The sequence below is a fragment of the Rhinolophus sinicus genome, chromosome 3 (genome assembly GCF_057876585.1).
Source record: "Rhinolophus sinicus isolate RSI-liver-muscle chromosome 3, RSI-T2T, whole genome shotgun sequence".
Lineage (NCBI taxonomy): Eukaryota > Metazoa > Chordata > Mammalia > Chiroptera > Rhinolophidae > Rhinolophus > Rhinolophus sinicus.
The window spans coordinates 25,343,860-25,361,687 of record NC_142503.1 but is presented as its reverse complement, the minus strand read 5'-3'; the positions used below and the strand labels follow the sequence as shown (position 1 = coordinate 25,361,687).

At 41.6% G+C, this 17,828-nt stretch overlaps 1 protein-coding gene across 2 annotated transcripts in view; it reads right to left on the bottom strand.

Moving 5' to 3' along the window:
* Window positions 1–17,828, bottom strand: part of EGFLAM (EGF like, fibronectin type III and laminin G domains) — a 150,463-nt gene that overhangs the window by 102,204 nt on the left and 30,431 nt on the right. The gene's annotated exons all lie outside the window — the stretch shown is intronic.

Below are 17,828 nucleotides of genomic sequence, written 5' to 3'. Positions count from 1 at the left end.
CACCATTAATGCATAGATTGTATGAGTATTGGCATATATATGGAGGAGGGTAGGCTTAAGGCAGGAGTTAGCCACCCAGTAACCCCCCACCCCACCCCTGGGCTGGAGATAGATTCCAGATGGTGGACCTGAAAAGCCCCGAGAAACCAGCAGGGGAAGTCATTACACGTGGCCTGATAGCAGCTTAGGAGACATCAGTATGTGGTTCAAACTGGGGTGAACCAAAAAGTAATTCTTAAACCTCTTCCAGCTACCCCAGTGAAAGACAAGAGTGGAAGTAACTTTCCTCACATCTCTACAATTTATGAGTCATCAGGAGAAAGTCTACTCTTTGGACAGGACAAGTCTAGCCCCAGCTATAATTTCCAAAAACTCTTAATGCAGCAAAAATATTTTGATAATGGTTATAATACTGAGGTCTTCTGGGATTTTATTTATTATAATAGTAAAACAAACTAATGCTCCCTCAATATTAAAAAAAAAAAATTGAAATAATAGGCCACTTACATGTGGACTGAATAGGATTTAAGCAGTTAAATACAAAAAGTACGCTCATATTTAACCAACAATGGTTACAATGACAAAAAATATATATTACATAGTAGAAAACTAGTTTTGAAGAATAACAGCCTTTAAAACTAGTATAATGAGGCCTGGTTAAGATTGTGCAGTAGGGAAATGCTGTTCTTACCTTCTTTCACAATCACATCAAAATTACAACTAAACTACAAAACAACCATCATTGAGAATCACCTGAAGGTTTGCTGAACTGCAGTCCTACAATTAAGGACACACAGAAGAAGCCACCATGAGACTTGGCAGGAGGGGCAGAGACTCATAACGGGCTGGTCACACATCCAAGTGTGATGTGTGACACTCGGAGGGATACCTTGGCTGCGAAGGTCCCCACCAGAGAGGAATGAGGGGTCCCAGTGCTGCACTAGGCTCCCCAGCCCAGGGTTCCAGTGCCAGAGAGAGAAGTCCCCACAATGCCTGGTAGTGAAAATCAGCATAGATTGTGGCTGACTGGGACGGAGGATGATAACACTCCCAGGTGCTCCTCTTGGAGGGTCTGCCCACAGACTCACTCACTGATGGACTCACTCACTCTGAGCTCCAGTGCTGGGGCAGCAGGAGTGGCAAAAGGGACATACAGGGAGGAACTCAGTTATCTGGCCTCAGGGTGAGGGCTGGAGGGGCAGCTTTCTCCCAGAAGGAGGAGCTGGTGGAAGCCATTGTTTCTTTGTTGATCCCTCCCCCCCATTCCCCTCCCACCCCCTATTCTCACCCCCACCCCCAGCGTGCAGACAGGTGGCCACCATATCTGAGTTTCCATCAAGCTGGCTGACACCATTCATTCAGCACGCCCTGGTGATTCTGAGACTCCTCCCCACCCAACTTTCCAGCACACCCAAGCTGCTTCCAGTAGCTTTTTGGTTCAAACTGCCATCCTTGGCTCATTCTGCAGACTTTCTTAGAGTCTCTCAAAGATTCACAAACCCCAAAACAGAGCATCTGGTGTTAGCGTGTCCCATCACTCTGGCTGAGCAGTCTGAGGCCCAGCACTGGGGACAGCCAGCCTTGGTTTGTGGCCTGGCCTCTCAAGGTACCTCCAAGACCAGCACAGGCAGCAGTCATTTGCACATTGCTTTGTGGCTCATGCCAGGTGGACGTGGGCAGGGCACAGGCTGCAACAGAACTTGGCCTGCAGCGAGTCCCCTCCCAGGTGGCCCTGGGGCTGGCGGGCCCAGTGGCCAGCTTTGAACTGAGCCTGAGCATCACCTGGCCACATACAAGGACAACACACCCAAAGGGCACACTGGGCAGGCACCAGAGCCCTGCTAACGCGAATCCTGCTCCATAAGGCCAGCCCCTGCACCACAGCTCCTCCACTGCAGTAATGGCCAGTCCTCACAACCAGTGAGCCCAAGGGTCAGTCCCTTCCATTGACATACAAAGAGCAACCAAGGCTCAACTACAAGAAAAAGCTAGAGTTCATCACCACCAAACCAGTATTACAAGGAATCTTAAAGGGAATTCTTTAAGATAAAGAAAAAAAATGATCAAAGATATGAATAATAAAATAATAATAACTACATATCTATCAACAATTACTTTAAGTGTAAATGAATTAAATGCTCCAATCAAAAGACATAGGGTGGCTGAATGGATAAGAAAGCAAGACCCATACATACCGTGATTCCCTGAAAATAAGACCTAGCCGTACCATCAGCTCTAATGCATCTTTTGGAGCAAAAATTAATATAAGACCCGGTCTTATATCATATTATATAAAACCTGGTATTATATTATATTATAAAGATTCAGTCTTATATTAAAATAAGACTAGGTCTTATATTAATTTTTGCTCCAAAAGACGCATAAGAGCTGATGGTCCAGCTAGGTCCTATTTTCAGGGAAACATGATATGTTGCCTACAAGAGAATCCCTTCAGGTCAAAAGACACACAGAGACTGAAAATACAAGGGATGGAAAAAGCTATTTCATGAAAATGGGAATTGGGGTGGGGGAATCTGGGGTAGCAATACTTATACCAGACAAAACAGAATTTAAAACAAAGGCTATAACAAAAGACAAAGAAGGACCCAGTAATCTCACTTTTGGATATTTAGCCAAAGAAACCTAAAACGCTACTTTGACGGCATATGTTCATCGATACATTCATTGCAGCATAATTTACAGAAGCCAACATATGAAGGCAACCTGGGTGTCATTGAAATGTATGAACGGATAAAGAAGAGGTGGTACATATACACAATGGAATATTATTCAGCCATTAGGAAGAATGAAATCTTGCCATCTGTGACAACATGGATGGATTTAGAGGGTATTCTGCTGAGTGTAGTTAAGTCAGACAGAGAAAGACAAATGTCATATGAATTCACTTATAAGTGGCATCTAAAAAAACAAAATAAACAAACGAAACAGAAACAAATTCATAGACACAAAGAACATTTTGATGGTCGCCAGATGGAAGGGGGTTTGGGGGTAGGTGAAAAGGGGAAGGGATTAAGAAGTACACATTGGTTGTTACACAGTAGTCATGGGAATGTAAAGTACAGCATAAGGAATACAGTCAATAATATTGTAATAACTATGTATGGTGTCAGATGGGAGGGGAGGTGGAGGCAGGGTGTAAAAGGTGAAGGGATTAAGAAATACTAATTGGATTAATTGGAAGTTAAAAAATAGTCAATGGGATGTACTAACTATATAGTACCAGGTGGTACTAGACTAGTTAGGGGTATCACTTCTTAAATTATATAAATGTCTAACCACTATGCTGTACACCTGATGTAATGTACAGCATAGGGAATATAGTCAATAATATTGTGATAGTGTGGTACGGTGTCACAAGGTTGCTGGACTTACCATGGTGATCACTTCTTTAGGTCTATAAATGTTGAATAACTATGGTGTACGCCTGAAACTAATATAATATTGTATGTTAGCTATATTTTAATAAAAATATTTTTAAAAACTAGTATAATGCATGTATACAATATATCCTGAAGCTGTGTTCTTGTAAGCTAAAAGCTATACTTAAGAGATAAATAAATAAAAAGTGTGCTTCTTTGCCATGAGGGAGCTGTATTCTTGGTCTTCCTTCTTTAGAGGGCTTTCAAAACTGTATTAGGTTTTTGCATGAGAAACTTCTGAATAATTAGGTCAATTTCTTATGGTAATTTTGCTTCATAAAATACTTCAACTTCCTGAGGCAAAATTCATCTCTGATTCAATTAGTTTTGTGATCCAATTCATAAAAACACTTCAAAATGCAAATAAAAATATCATCTGTGACAGAAATACATTGCTAGCTTTTTAGTTATTTGATTTTCACAGAATGAACCAAGTTTTATTCACTGATGCAATGGGAAGTGCCCAGAGTACCTAAAAATAATCAGGAAATTCTGAATCGGAAAAAAACACACACTCTTATTTCCATCTTTTTGAAGCTTGCTCCAACTATTATAATTATTACTAAATTAGCACCACAAATCTGCCACTAGGGCCAGTTTTCAAGGTGATGCCTTCAAGGTAGCAGTAAAAATGTGGGTTTAAGACACAGAACCATGTTCTAATTACCTCGATGATTCAAGAAATTCTCAGACACCGAGGAAGACCATGAAGTATTTTCCAAAGCGCTGCCAGCTTCTCTTTGTGGGGGCAGCGGGTAGCGTTCACATCCTAATCGTCCTTCCCTTTGAAATCCACCACTCCAGCGTGTAATTTCAGAATGTAATTCACCATTTCAGGCCAACCACTCCCGTGGCAGGAATGTGGCATCCCAGGACAAGAAGACATGCCTACCGAGAGTCCGGGGACTCCTCCACCTGTAGACCAATCCTTGAGTCCCCAAGACCCTAGATTCCCTGCCCAGAAAGTCTTGAGCCTGTTTCCTGGTCCTTGGTGGCCTCTCCCCTAGGTCTGTCCTTCTGAGGGTGGACAGTGCTGCACAAGTGTGCACCCTCAGGTAGGAGAGGTGGCCAATGGATTGCTTTTGCCAACATGGGTGGTGGACAGAGCTAGGCTTGCAGGCTAAGGGGTCCACATGTGTACACAGGAGCACCCTTCATGGAAGGAAAGAGCGAGGGGTGCGCCAGACCACGGTTCCGGGGCCAGTTCTCTCCATGTTGCCTCTTTTCAAAGTGGAAATTCAAGGACTCTGAAAAATCCAAATTTGAATTTGTTCTTCCAGGCCATTATGAAAGTATATTTGTAAGGGTAGCAGGAGACAAAATAGTGTATCTAATAGTTTGTTAACGTATTGAATGAATGGTAAGTTTTTAACAAATGATTATGGGGGTAGCTGTTTGAACTCTCCAGGTGGTCTTGATGTGCACCTGCTCTTGAGTGAGCACCACTGTGAGTCCCATTTTTCCAGGTGTTCTCATTCAATCCCACAGTGCCCCAGGCACCTGCCAAATGGAGCTTTTCAAGTGAGTTAGGCATATCTAATTGGTCTTCTCAGCCTTGATGTCTCACACACACCCCAAACTCCAAACGTTCCAGATTGAAACCATCACCTTTGGCCTCCAAAGCTCTCCCATGTTCCCCATAGTCCAAAACCTGGGAACAGGTTTAATTCCTCTTTCACGTATGTTCTAGATGCAACTCTCCATGCTGCCCCCACAGGACGTGAGTCCCAAGAGGGCAGAACCTTTTGTGCTCACCTTTATCCTTGACACCAAGAAAAGTCTCGAATATAGTAGGCATCTCATAAATATTTGCTTTCTGATTGACTAAATGACCAACTGAATAAATCCCTGCCGTCCTTCTAGCATTACAGCGATGGCCTTAGCTCAGCCTCCTAAGCAAATATTCCCAAAGTGGCCACAAACCTGAATTTGCTCTTCCAGGCGCCTAAAGTACCTCAAGGACCACTAGAAAAAATCATGGGGCAAGAGTGAGTCATTTCTCCACCACTAGACCCCTGTTTTGGTTGGGACCAGAGCCATTTGCTTCAGATCAGAGACCTGCTGAGACCTGGCTCAGGTTCCAGTCATTCCCAGTCTGTGGTCTAAAGAGAACGCTTCATTCCTGAGACCCCAGGGCATTGGGGGTCTGCTGCAGGAAACAGGGTTACCTTTCCAAAGAAGGCATGGAAGAGACGCTGGGAAAGGGCCAAGGAAATATGTGTTCCTAATACTAATTCTGCCCAACCCATGAGCCTGAAGCCACAACCATGTAAGAAGTCCTTGTAAGGGCTAGAGAGTCTGATGTCTCCCACCAGCCTCCTGTAAAGTTCTCTTGGCTGACCTCGGGGAACATGTCCTGGTCTCACAGAAGGCAGCCCTTTCTGTCCTTCCTCAGGCTCACCGCTAGATGAGAAGTCTTTTCGGATCATTGTGACTACAAGCGTCCTTATGTGGAAAAAGAGAATCACCATTAGAACACCACAGTGATCGCAAAATCCACGGGTGAATGCAAACTTTAGTGGCGGAAGCTTTGATAAAAAGAATGTAGCTCAAACTATCTCATCAGAAATATTTACTAATTCCTGTGGTGACTTTAGCATGTGTCCACAGATTCTCTGATTTTCTTCCTCTTGGAGGTGGAGCTTAACTTCTCCCTCTTTGAATTTGGTCCGGATTTAGTGATTCACTTCTAATAAAGAGAGTATGAAAAGGGAGAAATGGTAACACTACTGCAGACACCTGTCAGACATCACTTTAACCAAATGATCCAAATTAACATCACCAGTGAGAAGCCATGTTGCTATCATTTGTCCCCTGATTTCATTACCATTCTGGTGTTCCTGCTAAAAAGGCACAACCCCAGTATAATTATTAGAAAATATTAGACAAGCCCAAGGCAGATGACACTCCACAAAGTAATTTGTCAGTATTCTTCAAAAATGTCAAATCATGAAAGACTGAGAATCTGATACAGATTGAATGAGACTAAGAAGAGATGACAGCAAAATTCAATGTGGTTAGATCCTGGAATAGAAGAAAAGACATTCATGGAAAAATTGGTAACATTTGAAAAAGGACTGTCCTTTAGTTAATAGCATGTACCAACATTAGTATCTGAGTATTGATAAATGTGCCATGGCAATGTAAGATGTTGACATTACAGGAAGCTGAGTTATGGAAACTCTAAATTATTACCACACCTCTTCTATACGTCTCAAATTGGTCCAAAATTACTGGGGGGAAAAAGTGGATCCCTCTTTTTTTTAATCATAATCCCAGAAGGAGACCCTCCTCTCCCAGGTAGGGCTCCTTTCGCCAGGCAAGGCTGTCTCCCTCCTGGAGCTCAACTGTCCCAAGACTGAAAATCAACCCCAGAAAGCTAACGTCATCCCTCACTGCCCACTTGCAGCAAGCGACTCAGCAGCTGTCATAACTCATTGACGGCTCTCGCTCTTGTATTCTGAGTCACATTTCTCTTCTGTTTCTTCCTACCAATACCGATCTCAACACCATATAGCACATCTGGTGACAGGTTTCTAGGCTACATTTGACTTAGGAAGCAGCCTCCCCCTTTCTCTTGTGCTGGGCTGGAATCTGGCCTCTACAATTATCAGAATGGCAGCAAAAAGCATTTTACCAAACCTTCCCCTGTGGCTCCTTCCTGGCAAAGGCACCGGGTTAGCAGAACGTGAAGCTTAATGGTCAATAAGCTGAATAAGCTTGTATGTAACCACAAAATGCTTAAAATTTCTTATCCTTCAGGGAACAGAGATGAATAGTCATTTAAAAATAGAAACAAAAATCACCACCTCCCTTTTCCCAAAATGCTGGAAACTTGAAAGACACAAGGTTCATAGTTTTGGCATATGAATTTGCTAAGGATGATAACAGCTATAATTGATTGACCACCATCTCTAAGCTTGGCACACTCTTCAACATTTTAAAAAGAGAGTCTATTCCATCACCGCCAAGACCATAGGACACATTTGGATAAATAGGAAAAAGAGTCCTCTTTCTGGCAGACACAGACCCCGAGGCCAGGCACAAGGCTTGGAGAGAGGCTGGAATTGCCACCCCAGGCAATTGCATCCTCAGTCACTCATAGATAAACAAGGTGATCCCTGGCTGGATTCCTGATTTCTGCAACTCACGGCTGCATACAACTGGCCCAACGTTATGTAAGTTACTATTTCTAAGTCTTTCAACAGCTCTGCAAGAAAGGTGTCATAATACCCATTTTTTAAAATGAGGAAACTGAGGACAGACAATTACTGACATATTCAAGATCTTAGAAAACGGAGAAGCCAGGATTTGACCCCAGGCCTCTCTGACTCCAAAATGAACATTGGCAGTTACTCCCAGGATTATATGATGGGAGAATCACTAGAATGTTGATGGGGACAAACGGATTTACCACATGGGGCAGGAATTGCTGGCAAAATCGCATCAACTGCATATCCTTCTTCTTCTGCCTCTTGGAACAAAAACAGCAAATCTTCCCTTGCCTTCCCCATTTTCTTAGTAGCATCTTAAATGGTAACATCAGAAAACGGGGAAATTTTCTGAATTAGACCTTATGTCTCAAGGAGGCTGAGGGGGTAGTGAGGGGCATGCTGTGGGAACGTGGCTTGGCCAGGCAACAGAATCCAATGGAATTGAGTCTGCAAGATGGAGGGGATACCCATTATTCAATAAAAATTGCCAAACTTACAAAAATGTGGAAATGGAGAATAACAACAGCAAGCACTTATTGACTGCTTATTGTTATATATGTCAGATACAGTTCTAAAGGCTTTGGCTGTATTAATTCAGCAATCCTCACAACTCTGAGGTAGGCTCTGCTACTGTTCTCTTTTAGGGGTGAGGCATCTGAGAAAGAGAGCTACCCCAAAATGATAGAGACAGACCATGAACTGAGGACAACTCCTGAGCCTTAGGGAGGGATGTATTGACCTTCGTGCCAAATTTAACCAGCCATCCAGGAACAGGGGAACCCCCAAAGACATCTGGGCTATACCAGTAATAAAGGCAAATAAAAATAAAATTAACTGCTTTGATCACTTCCTTGCTTACGCAAGTTACCCATATTTTCTCATCTAATCTTTACAAAGAACCTCATTTTGCAGATGAGAAAACTGAGGCTGAGAGAGATCAAATAACTTGTCCCAATCACACACTTCATAAGTGGAGCTAGGAATCCAGGTTGGTTGGACTCCAGAAACCAAGCCTTTCAAATCACTAGGTTTTACACGACTCCCTCTTGCTGGAGAGGAAGCCAATATCCTTCGACTCTCTAATGCTTCTAATTTCAGATCATTCGTGCAGACCTGTTCAGTTAGGAGCAACAAGGTCTTATGATTAATTAAGAATGTTTAATAGCAGCATCTCACACATAGACTTTGAAAACATAAAACGGACTTAATATATGTTTGTGCATGAATAAAGGAAGGTCCAGTATGGTGCTACAGCCTGTGAACAGACAGAAGCTGCAGAAACATTGACCATACCTGTCAGGACTTGGTCTCAATGAGGAAAAGAGATAAACACAGCTGAAACAATCAAAGATGAAGTTGTCTATTGTCCAGCATAGCAAATCATGCCAGAGGTCATTGAGAAAAGGGGCTGGAATCACTAAGGACTATAAAATCTAAGTTAGAAAATCAATACCCAGTAAATGAGATTTGAGATATGCAACGTCACTTTAAAGAGCTGGGATGCTAAGACTTGACTGAAGTACTAGGCTAGCAATCATGCCAGATGTACCTCCACGGTGCCCTGGCTGGTATTCGTCTTGATTGTTACTGCTCATGACATACCAATTGTTAAATATTGTGACTCATGCAATCAGCCAGGATAGGCTGGGTTGTACTGCTGTAATAAATGACTCCCAAACCACACTGGCTGATAACAAGAAGGATTCATTTATCATTCATTGGCTGCAACTCTCTTCCATGCTATCCACTCTGTGGGGCCCAGGCTAATAGAATAACCTCTCTCTGGAGCCTGGTGAACTGTGTGCTGGCTCTTCAAGCTTCTTCCCAGAAGTGACACATATCACTAACACTTACCTTCATTGACCAGAGCTCAGAGTCACATGGTCCCAGCTGAGTTCAACAGGTCACCTTTATAGATGAACGTTAGCATCCTACCAAGATGTGAAGAAAGATTCTATTCCTTGGTGGCAGAGTGGGGATTCTTGTGGAACACACACAAAGCAGAATCAGAGAGGCAAATGACAGTGGGAACCACCCAGGCCCTGTCTGGGGAAGCAAATGCCTGGGGGAGTTCCACACATCACTGAGTATTTCCTTTCAGCAAATACCAATCATTCTGTGACATGTTCAGGGCCCGAAGATGGGCAAGGAGAACAAAACTATTAGGCACTTCGACGTGTCTATTGCCCATATCCTCACATTCACATAATTGTTCTGGCTCTGCTGGACTCTCCCTTGAAATAGTGGGCTTAAAATACCCTTCAACTATAATTAAAACACCACAGTATTGGCATAGAAGTGAACAGGCAGATCAATAGCGAAAAACAGATAGCCCTAGAATATATAAAAACTTAATTTATGATGAGAAAGGCATGTTGGATCAATGGGGAATGGAAGAATTATTCAACAGATGACATTAGGACAGTTGGTTAGCAAATTAGAAGAGAAAATCAATGTTTAACCTTAATTCATACTACACACCAACATAACTGTAATTCCAGATGGATTAAAGAATTAGAGAAATTTACATTTGTAAGCCATAAAACAAGAAGAGTCTCCCCCATGCACCCCAGCATATTTACTTTTAAGTTTCCATTAATAGAACAAATCATACACAAAATAAACAGATTTCACTTTTTTTCTTTTTTTTTTTAGAAAATCATTTCTTCCTGTCAAAACAATAACCAAAGATAAAATATAGCCTGGGGACAAATATTTACAGACAGAAAAAGATTGATATCATTTAATATATAAAGAACTCATACAAAATACAACAGAAACATTTTACGGTTCATAGAGAAAAATAGACAAAGGGCATGAACAGACAAGTTATTAAAAAAGATAAAGTTTTAAAACATACACACACAAAAATATTCAAAACACATGACTATTAAAGAAGTACGACTTACTACAACCCTGAGGGTCACTGCTTACCTATAAATTGAAGTAAGTTTTTAAAAATGATAAAACCCAGTTCTATAAAGGGTGTGTTTTTATACATTTTTTTTATCTGCTTCTTTTTACTTTTTTAATTTTATTTTATTAGTTTCAGGTGCACAAGACAAAGCACTACTTAGACGTTTATCGTTTATATCCCTCACACTGTGTGAACCCTCCTCCCCCCATACATGTTGATTGTAGTTTTATTTGATATAACTCTTTCTGAAAATAATTGGGCAACGTATAAGGACTCTTACATATATAGTAATATGACCTAGTAATTGTACTTCTCACAATCTATCCTAAAGAAATAATCTCAGATATGAGGGGAAAAAAATCTTAAGCACAGCATCTCAATATATTTACAATACTGCAAAATTGAAAACAACAGGATCTCAGGAAAGAATGTTTATAAGTAAATTATAGTAACATGTATGTAATCAATGGCCTATCATCGAAATTATTAAAATGATGCTTACAAAGAGTTCCTAACAACATGGGGAAATGCTTATGTTAGGATGTTATGTAAACAAGACCATCTACCAAATGCATGCACATATGATACAAAATTATTCAGAACAAAAACTCTGAAAAAATATCAGCAAAAGTTCATTGTAATCAGCTCAGAGTGATTCGTTTTTCTTTCTACTTTTGCACGTGTTTAGATTTTCTGTAAAGAGCAGTATTACTTTTACGAGCGACAAATGAGCATCTGAATGACAATATTAACTGGGTGTTGACAGTGTCCCGTGCCGCGCTGGGGTACATTATGAAGCCAAGGCAGAAGCACCTACAACTAAAGGCAGAAGAGCAACATCTAACACATCTCTTAAATGCCAAATAGGCTTTACTGACCCCATATATTATCCTGTCATTATGTGTTATAATTATCCCTATTTTATTGAGAAGAACCTGAGGCACAGAGAGATTGAGCAACTTTTCCAGAATCACACAACTGATGAGTAGGTGATGGAGCCAAGATCTGAACCAAGACAAACAGGCTCCAAAGCCAGTGCTTGTAACTGTACAGCAATTATTGTATTTAACTATTGCAACCATCTTATGGATACCACTTGATAGATGAGAAAACTGAGGCCTTGAGAATGTTAAGTGACTATGGTTACAGGACTAGCCAGAAAGGAGCTTATCTGTGAACTCAGGCACGCCAACTCTGGAGCTCCCTCCCCCCTTCTTCACTACTGGACAAACTGCCTTGTTAAATAACTAGTACATACAGCTCCCATACTTTTCTCATTTTCCCTCTGCGGCCTCCTTTTCTGCAATGAAGAAAGTATACTCTCAATTGCTCAGTGTGTGGATTGTCCAAGACCTTTAGTAGTCATCCCTTCCCTCTGTTTCTATGCCTGTTTTGCATTCCTTTCTCAGCATTTGGAATTATAGGCTTCCTAATTTTGCTCCAAGTTCATGATTTGATAAACTTCTTGATAGAGAGGGGAGTACAAATACACTAAACACACTACAATGCTTTGTAGATGTCTTTATTTCCATGCTTGCTTCCCTTAAAACAAAAAATACAACAACAACAAAATAACAGATGGCTGCTGCATACAAAATGTCATTAGGGACAAACCTATGGTTCCAAGTGGGAGAGAGAAAGGCAAGGGGCCAGGCTGAGAGAAGGTGGGAACAGTAGGAAAGTGAGCAAGGCGGAGATGCTGATCCCCACATCTGGCCACCTCTGGAAAGAGTCTCCCCAGAAAGCCATCATAACATCATCATTCTTCAGTAGTTTGCCCATGTGAACAGTTCTTTGTAAGAAGGAAAGAGTTTATGGGCCCAATTGGTTTAAATAGAGGCATGTCTGATAAAATTCCTGTAAGACTCTTAAGGAAGGTCAATGTCACTACATTTGCAACCTTGTACTTCATTTGAAATTGTCTGCAAATTCAGGCTGGAAGGGTAGATGATAATGGACTTAAATTTATGCTAAGACATTAGGGGAAAAGTGATGCATTTTTTTTTCTTTTTTCAGTGGTTAAATTATAGCATTCAAACAAAGAGATACCCAGAGAAGGAGGGAAAAGTATGAAGAAGCAAGAAGGAAGATTGAAATTGTACAGGGGTGGGCAGTGGAACAGCTTCATATGAAAATAACTACAGAAAAATTGTTAACAGACACGTTTTGAGCCCTCATGTGTCACACAGGGTCTGAGTGATTTAGCGTAGTACATACTATGTATAACTTGTTTAATCCTCAAAATAATCCCGTGCAGTAAATAGGTATTATTATCATTCCCATTTCACAGATGCGGAAACTTGGGCAAAAAGCTGTATAGCTAGTGACAACAGGATTTGAGCTCCACTGTCTGACCCCAGATTCCACAGCTCTTAACCACTCTGCTAATCTGAAGAGAGCAAACTCAGAGCAAAACAGAGACTTAAATAAGTGGAGAGAAGGCAAGAGTACACTGTTTGGGAATTGGGAGACATAAGGATAGAAAAGCATGTGGGAACAGTCACCCAAATCTGTAAAAACACTATAAAAGAATCAACTTTTGTTCTAGGGAAGAAATACCGCCCTGTGCCCATGGTGTGGGTGCTCCTCACACATTTGGTAACCCTTGAGGCTCCAAACAGTAGTAGAGACTCAGAATTCCCCATTACGGCTTATTTGAGCCAGCTCTGTCATGGCCGAAACTACAGTCTGGCGTTTTGTCGTGTGGTGGTATTTGGTGTGATTGTGTAGCCTCGGGTTGTTATCATTCATTAAGGTGAAAGGCAGGTTGGACTTTACCTGTCCCCCAAAGAATTGAATTTACTGTTTAGAAGTGGATGGTCTGTCCCCTCTTCCTGTTGTATCAGAGGAATGAGAGGGATGAGCAAATGCAACCACGGGGCAAGGCTGAGAGAGAAGCCTTTCCCAGACCACCCTCCCTGCAGGGCAGCTGCAGCTTTCACGTGTGTGACATGGCACAAACACAGTGTGCATGTCTCAAGGCTTCAGCTCACACTCCCCACTGGTTCCTCAGCTGCGACTGAATATACACATTGGTGGCTGTGGGCTTGTCAGTGTATGGGGACACTGGGCTCAAATAAAGAGAGAGGTAGGGAGAGGGCAGCGCAACCCACACCTCAGGCTACTGGGGATGGAGCAAAACCTAGCTTCTTTGCACCCATCCATTTCTTTTCTTTACTAGAGTTAGTGTCTAGCTTAATATAATCAACATGTACTGGGCTGCAGAAGAATGAAGTGCTTTTACTATGATTTGCTTGTCTCAACGCTACCAGGAGTGCCAAAAAAATGTATACAAGTGGACTCTTTGGTCAACGTTGCTCAAGCAGTAGTTCGCTGTAATCAAAAGTGTCTGGATGCTGATGGTAACCACTTTGAACACCTCTTGTAATTACAGAAGTCAAACATGACTTGTATTCATATTTTCTTATTGGCATATGTAGAGTATTATGATTTTAATAGTTTTTTCCTTTCTTAAAATGTGTATACATTTTTCTGGCAACCTCTGTACATTCAGTGGAGTGCTGGTAAAGATTTTTTAAAGGCTCTAATTGGTAGGGCTTGCCAACTTCTTTCGTGTAAATACTCATACCACGGCCAATTTTGCATTACCAATGTGATATCATTGCACACAAAGTTGAGAAGAGATGTTTTAATATTTCTGCGGTATAAGTACCAGATGTAAATAATCTCACGAACACAGACAATACAAAATACAGAGAATAATTAGAAAGTGATGAGTTTAGAGTACTTGGTTGTAAACTTACATAACTTTTATGATGGCTGTGTTTAACAGCTGGCTGGCAAAATTCCTGAAAATTTAACAACTGGCTTGTCTGAGCTGGTGGGACCCAGTGCCATCACACCACTGTTCTAATCCTACCCAGCTACCATGACTGCAGTTGGCCCCTAGGTGGTCAAGGCCACCAGATACTGTTTGTACAATGGACAATGCAGTACCCAACCTGCTCAACCCAACACAGCAAGTCTGTAGGTGATATGCAAACCAGGCACATCTTGGTTCTTCATTCCAGAGTCTTTCTTCTCCTCCATCCTCTTCTACCTGTCTTCCTGGGGGAGGTAAGCCTGAAGGCAGAAGCATTTAAGAATTCTCTGACCCCTATTTCCTTCTCTGGAGTCAATCTTCATCATCTTCTTCATTATTGCTCCCTTTTTTTGAGCATCCACTCTATGTTCTGGGTTCTCAATACACTTTACTTTTAAACCTTGAGAAACCCTACAAAGTATGCATTAAATATCATAGTTTTCATATAAGGAAACTCAAGACAGTTTAAAGAACTTGCTTAAGGTCACAAAACGAGAGAAATGCCAGAATTAGGATTCTGACCCTGATCTGTCTGGTTCCAAAATTGGTGCTCCTTCCCCTGCACCAAGCCACCAAGCTTCCTTTCTCTTGATACAACCCAGCTCTCAGCACATGGAGGGTCTCGTGAGCAAAAGTCAGCCAGCTTTACCAAGAGATAAGAGAGAGTCGTGAGGGTGCTGAGAGGGGTCCTATTGGCAGGCATCTCTGAGGAGGATGGAATAAAAAGGAAAGGAGTGGGGCTAGCTGGTTTTCAAATGTAACAAGAGATTTTGGCTGTGCCATTTTTGTATAATGCAGCCTACCCTTTGCCTTTTATTCAGCAGCTGTGAGAGGGGAGAGGTTTTGAAAGTATTTAAAAAGGACATAGAAGAAGTCTGTTTATTCCTAAGGGGACAGCTTTCTAACATTTTTTTTTTTTCTGGGAAACTACTCCTTCCCACACAAAACTGTGGGGATGGGATAACTAGGTCTGCCCCCAAAACTTGACAGCAAATTGAGAACCAAGAGCAGAAAAATGTCAAGAGAGCAGTCAAAGGAGGCCACGCCCAGCCCTCAGGTCAGACTGGGCAGCGAAGCCAGAAGGCAGTGTAACTCTGGGTGTCAAAAATACTAGAAAATCCTGACCAGTGAATTCATAGTGTCTTGTCCCTTCAATGTCTGAGCAGTTTGAAACATTTCCTTAGTTGGACAGCTACTCAAAGAGAAAGATCTTTGCCAAGAGAATTATATGCAAAGAGCAGCAAAACACTACAATCACACAATAGCTGTGTGAGAAAATGGAGCCTAACACAGATCCATAGGCTATTCCAGGTGCCAAGTATAACAGATACACAAATAAACAAACAACAACAAAAATTAACATAGCTATGTTACTGAATAACAAACAACCCCAAAACTTAATAGTTTAAAATGACCTTATTATTCATCTGTTTGTGATTCTTCAATCTGGACTGGGCTTGGTGAAAACAGCTTGTCTCTGCTCCACACAGTGTCACCTAGGTTGGCCCAACATGGGCAGGAAGATCCACTTCCGAGACGTCTTGCTCACCTGGTGGCTCGTGGGTGCTGCTGTTGGCTGGAAGTCCAGCTGGGGTTGGTGGCCCAGGGTCTTGGTTCTTGGTCCTTGGTGTCAGCTGGGCTTATCAATTCTCCTACATGTGGCCTCTTCATGTTACATTGGGCTTCCCCACAACATGGTGCTCTTAGAGCAATTAGACTTCCTACATTCTGCTGGCTTTCCCCAAAGTGCAAAAAAATAGGAGCTTTCCTGACTGCTTAAGGCTGAGGCCTGAAATTGGCTCAGCATCACTTCTTCTGCATTCTATTTGTTAAAGCAAATCACAGGGCTAGCCCAGATTCCAGGACAGAGGACTGTGGAAGTGCATGAATACCCACAGGGAGGCATGGCTCACTGGGGATCACTAGTGTAACAACCACCACACGGTGATTTTTCTCACTGGTCTTTGAAATATCATATACTCAGCAGTGTAATTTCAGTGCATATGTAAACAGGATAAATAAAACTGGAGCTACATGAAAGCAAAAGAATATGAATTATAGAATAGCAACAATAGCAGCAACTGCAAATCAGAAATGGCTTTGAACATTAGACATTGAACTTTAACAATCAACATTGGGGAAGGGCTGTAGCATCCCTGTGAGCTTAGAGGTGGCCAGGCCACCAACAACCAGGACTTCGGCCCAAACCAAGAAGTCATCAGGCCTACAACATGTGCTCTGCTGGGCCCATTGTCTTAGGACAGATATTTACTAACTGTTGAACTTAGATTTGTGAATTGACTAATAATTTGGTGCCCCATCGAAGTGCTACTGTCTTTTTTAAAAAATTGTGTTGATTTAAATAAAGATTTCTGTTCACTAGGCCTAGACTTTTGCAAACCAAGTAATAATTTAGAAGGCTGTCCATCGATTTCAGTTCAAGGGACACCATGATGAACTGGCCAAGACCAAGATCTCTCTGCAAGTCAGACTATTCTTATTACTGCTCGACTCTGTTGACAACCATAATAACCATACCCACCCAGTCTCTGGTGATTCAGTGCTGCCTCTATTGTTGTTCTGTGTTTGTTTCCTGTTCTTCCTTTGTAGAGTATCTGTTATTTGGACATTTGATGTTGTAGACTGGGCATTCATTTTCTTACCTTTTCTTTTTTGTCTTTGCCTTCTCTTTGCTCTACTTTTCCAAAGATTTTTCCAATTTTCCTTTTAATTCTTATAGTGAATTTTTAATTTCTGATATCACATTAAAATCCCAGAGCTCTTTTTTTGCCCTCTGGTTATTTCCTTTTATATACTATCCTGCTCATGTTTCATGGCTGCAATAATATCTTATCTCTCTAGGGATCTGAGTGAATAATTTTTTTGATGTGTTTCTTTTACATTAATTTTTTCTTTTTATAGTCCCCATTTCTTCCAAGTTGCTTTTTTGTTTTATAATTTTGATTTCTACCTTTCATGTTAGAGGCATTCTTTAGATGCTTAGGAAGCCTTGATTATCTGCTCAGATTTAAATGCTCAGGAATGAAAAGCTCAACACACTTGTGTGTGTTAGTTGGACTTCTTAACTGTGAACTTTACTGCAGCTGTTTTAAGAGTTTTCAATATCAAGATCATTAACTCTTTCCTCTTAGGCTGGTCAAATTCCAGAAAGGGATCCTTCAATATCTTACCTGAAGAAGGAAGTCTGTCTGTCAAAAATACGGGAACTCAGTAAGAAAGAAGACTGTAGGTACCAGCCAGCATTCTGTGTATGTCTAGTTTTCAGTATGGTACCTATCAACCTCCACGTGTAATGGGTGACTGCAGTTCTCAGAACTTTTGCTTTACCAGTCTTTTGGGAAGGAGAGGGGAGGAATTGCCCAGCTAGGCTGATGTTAAAAAGAGTTCTGGAACTCTACTTTGCAATCACACTT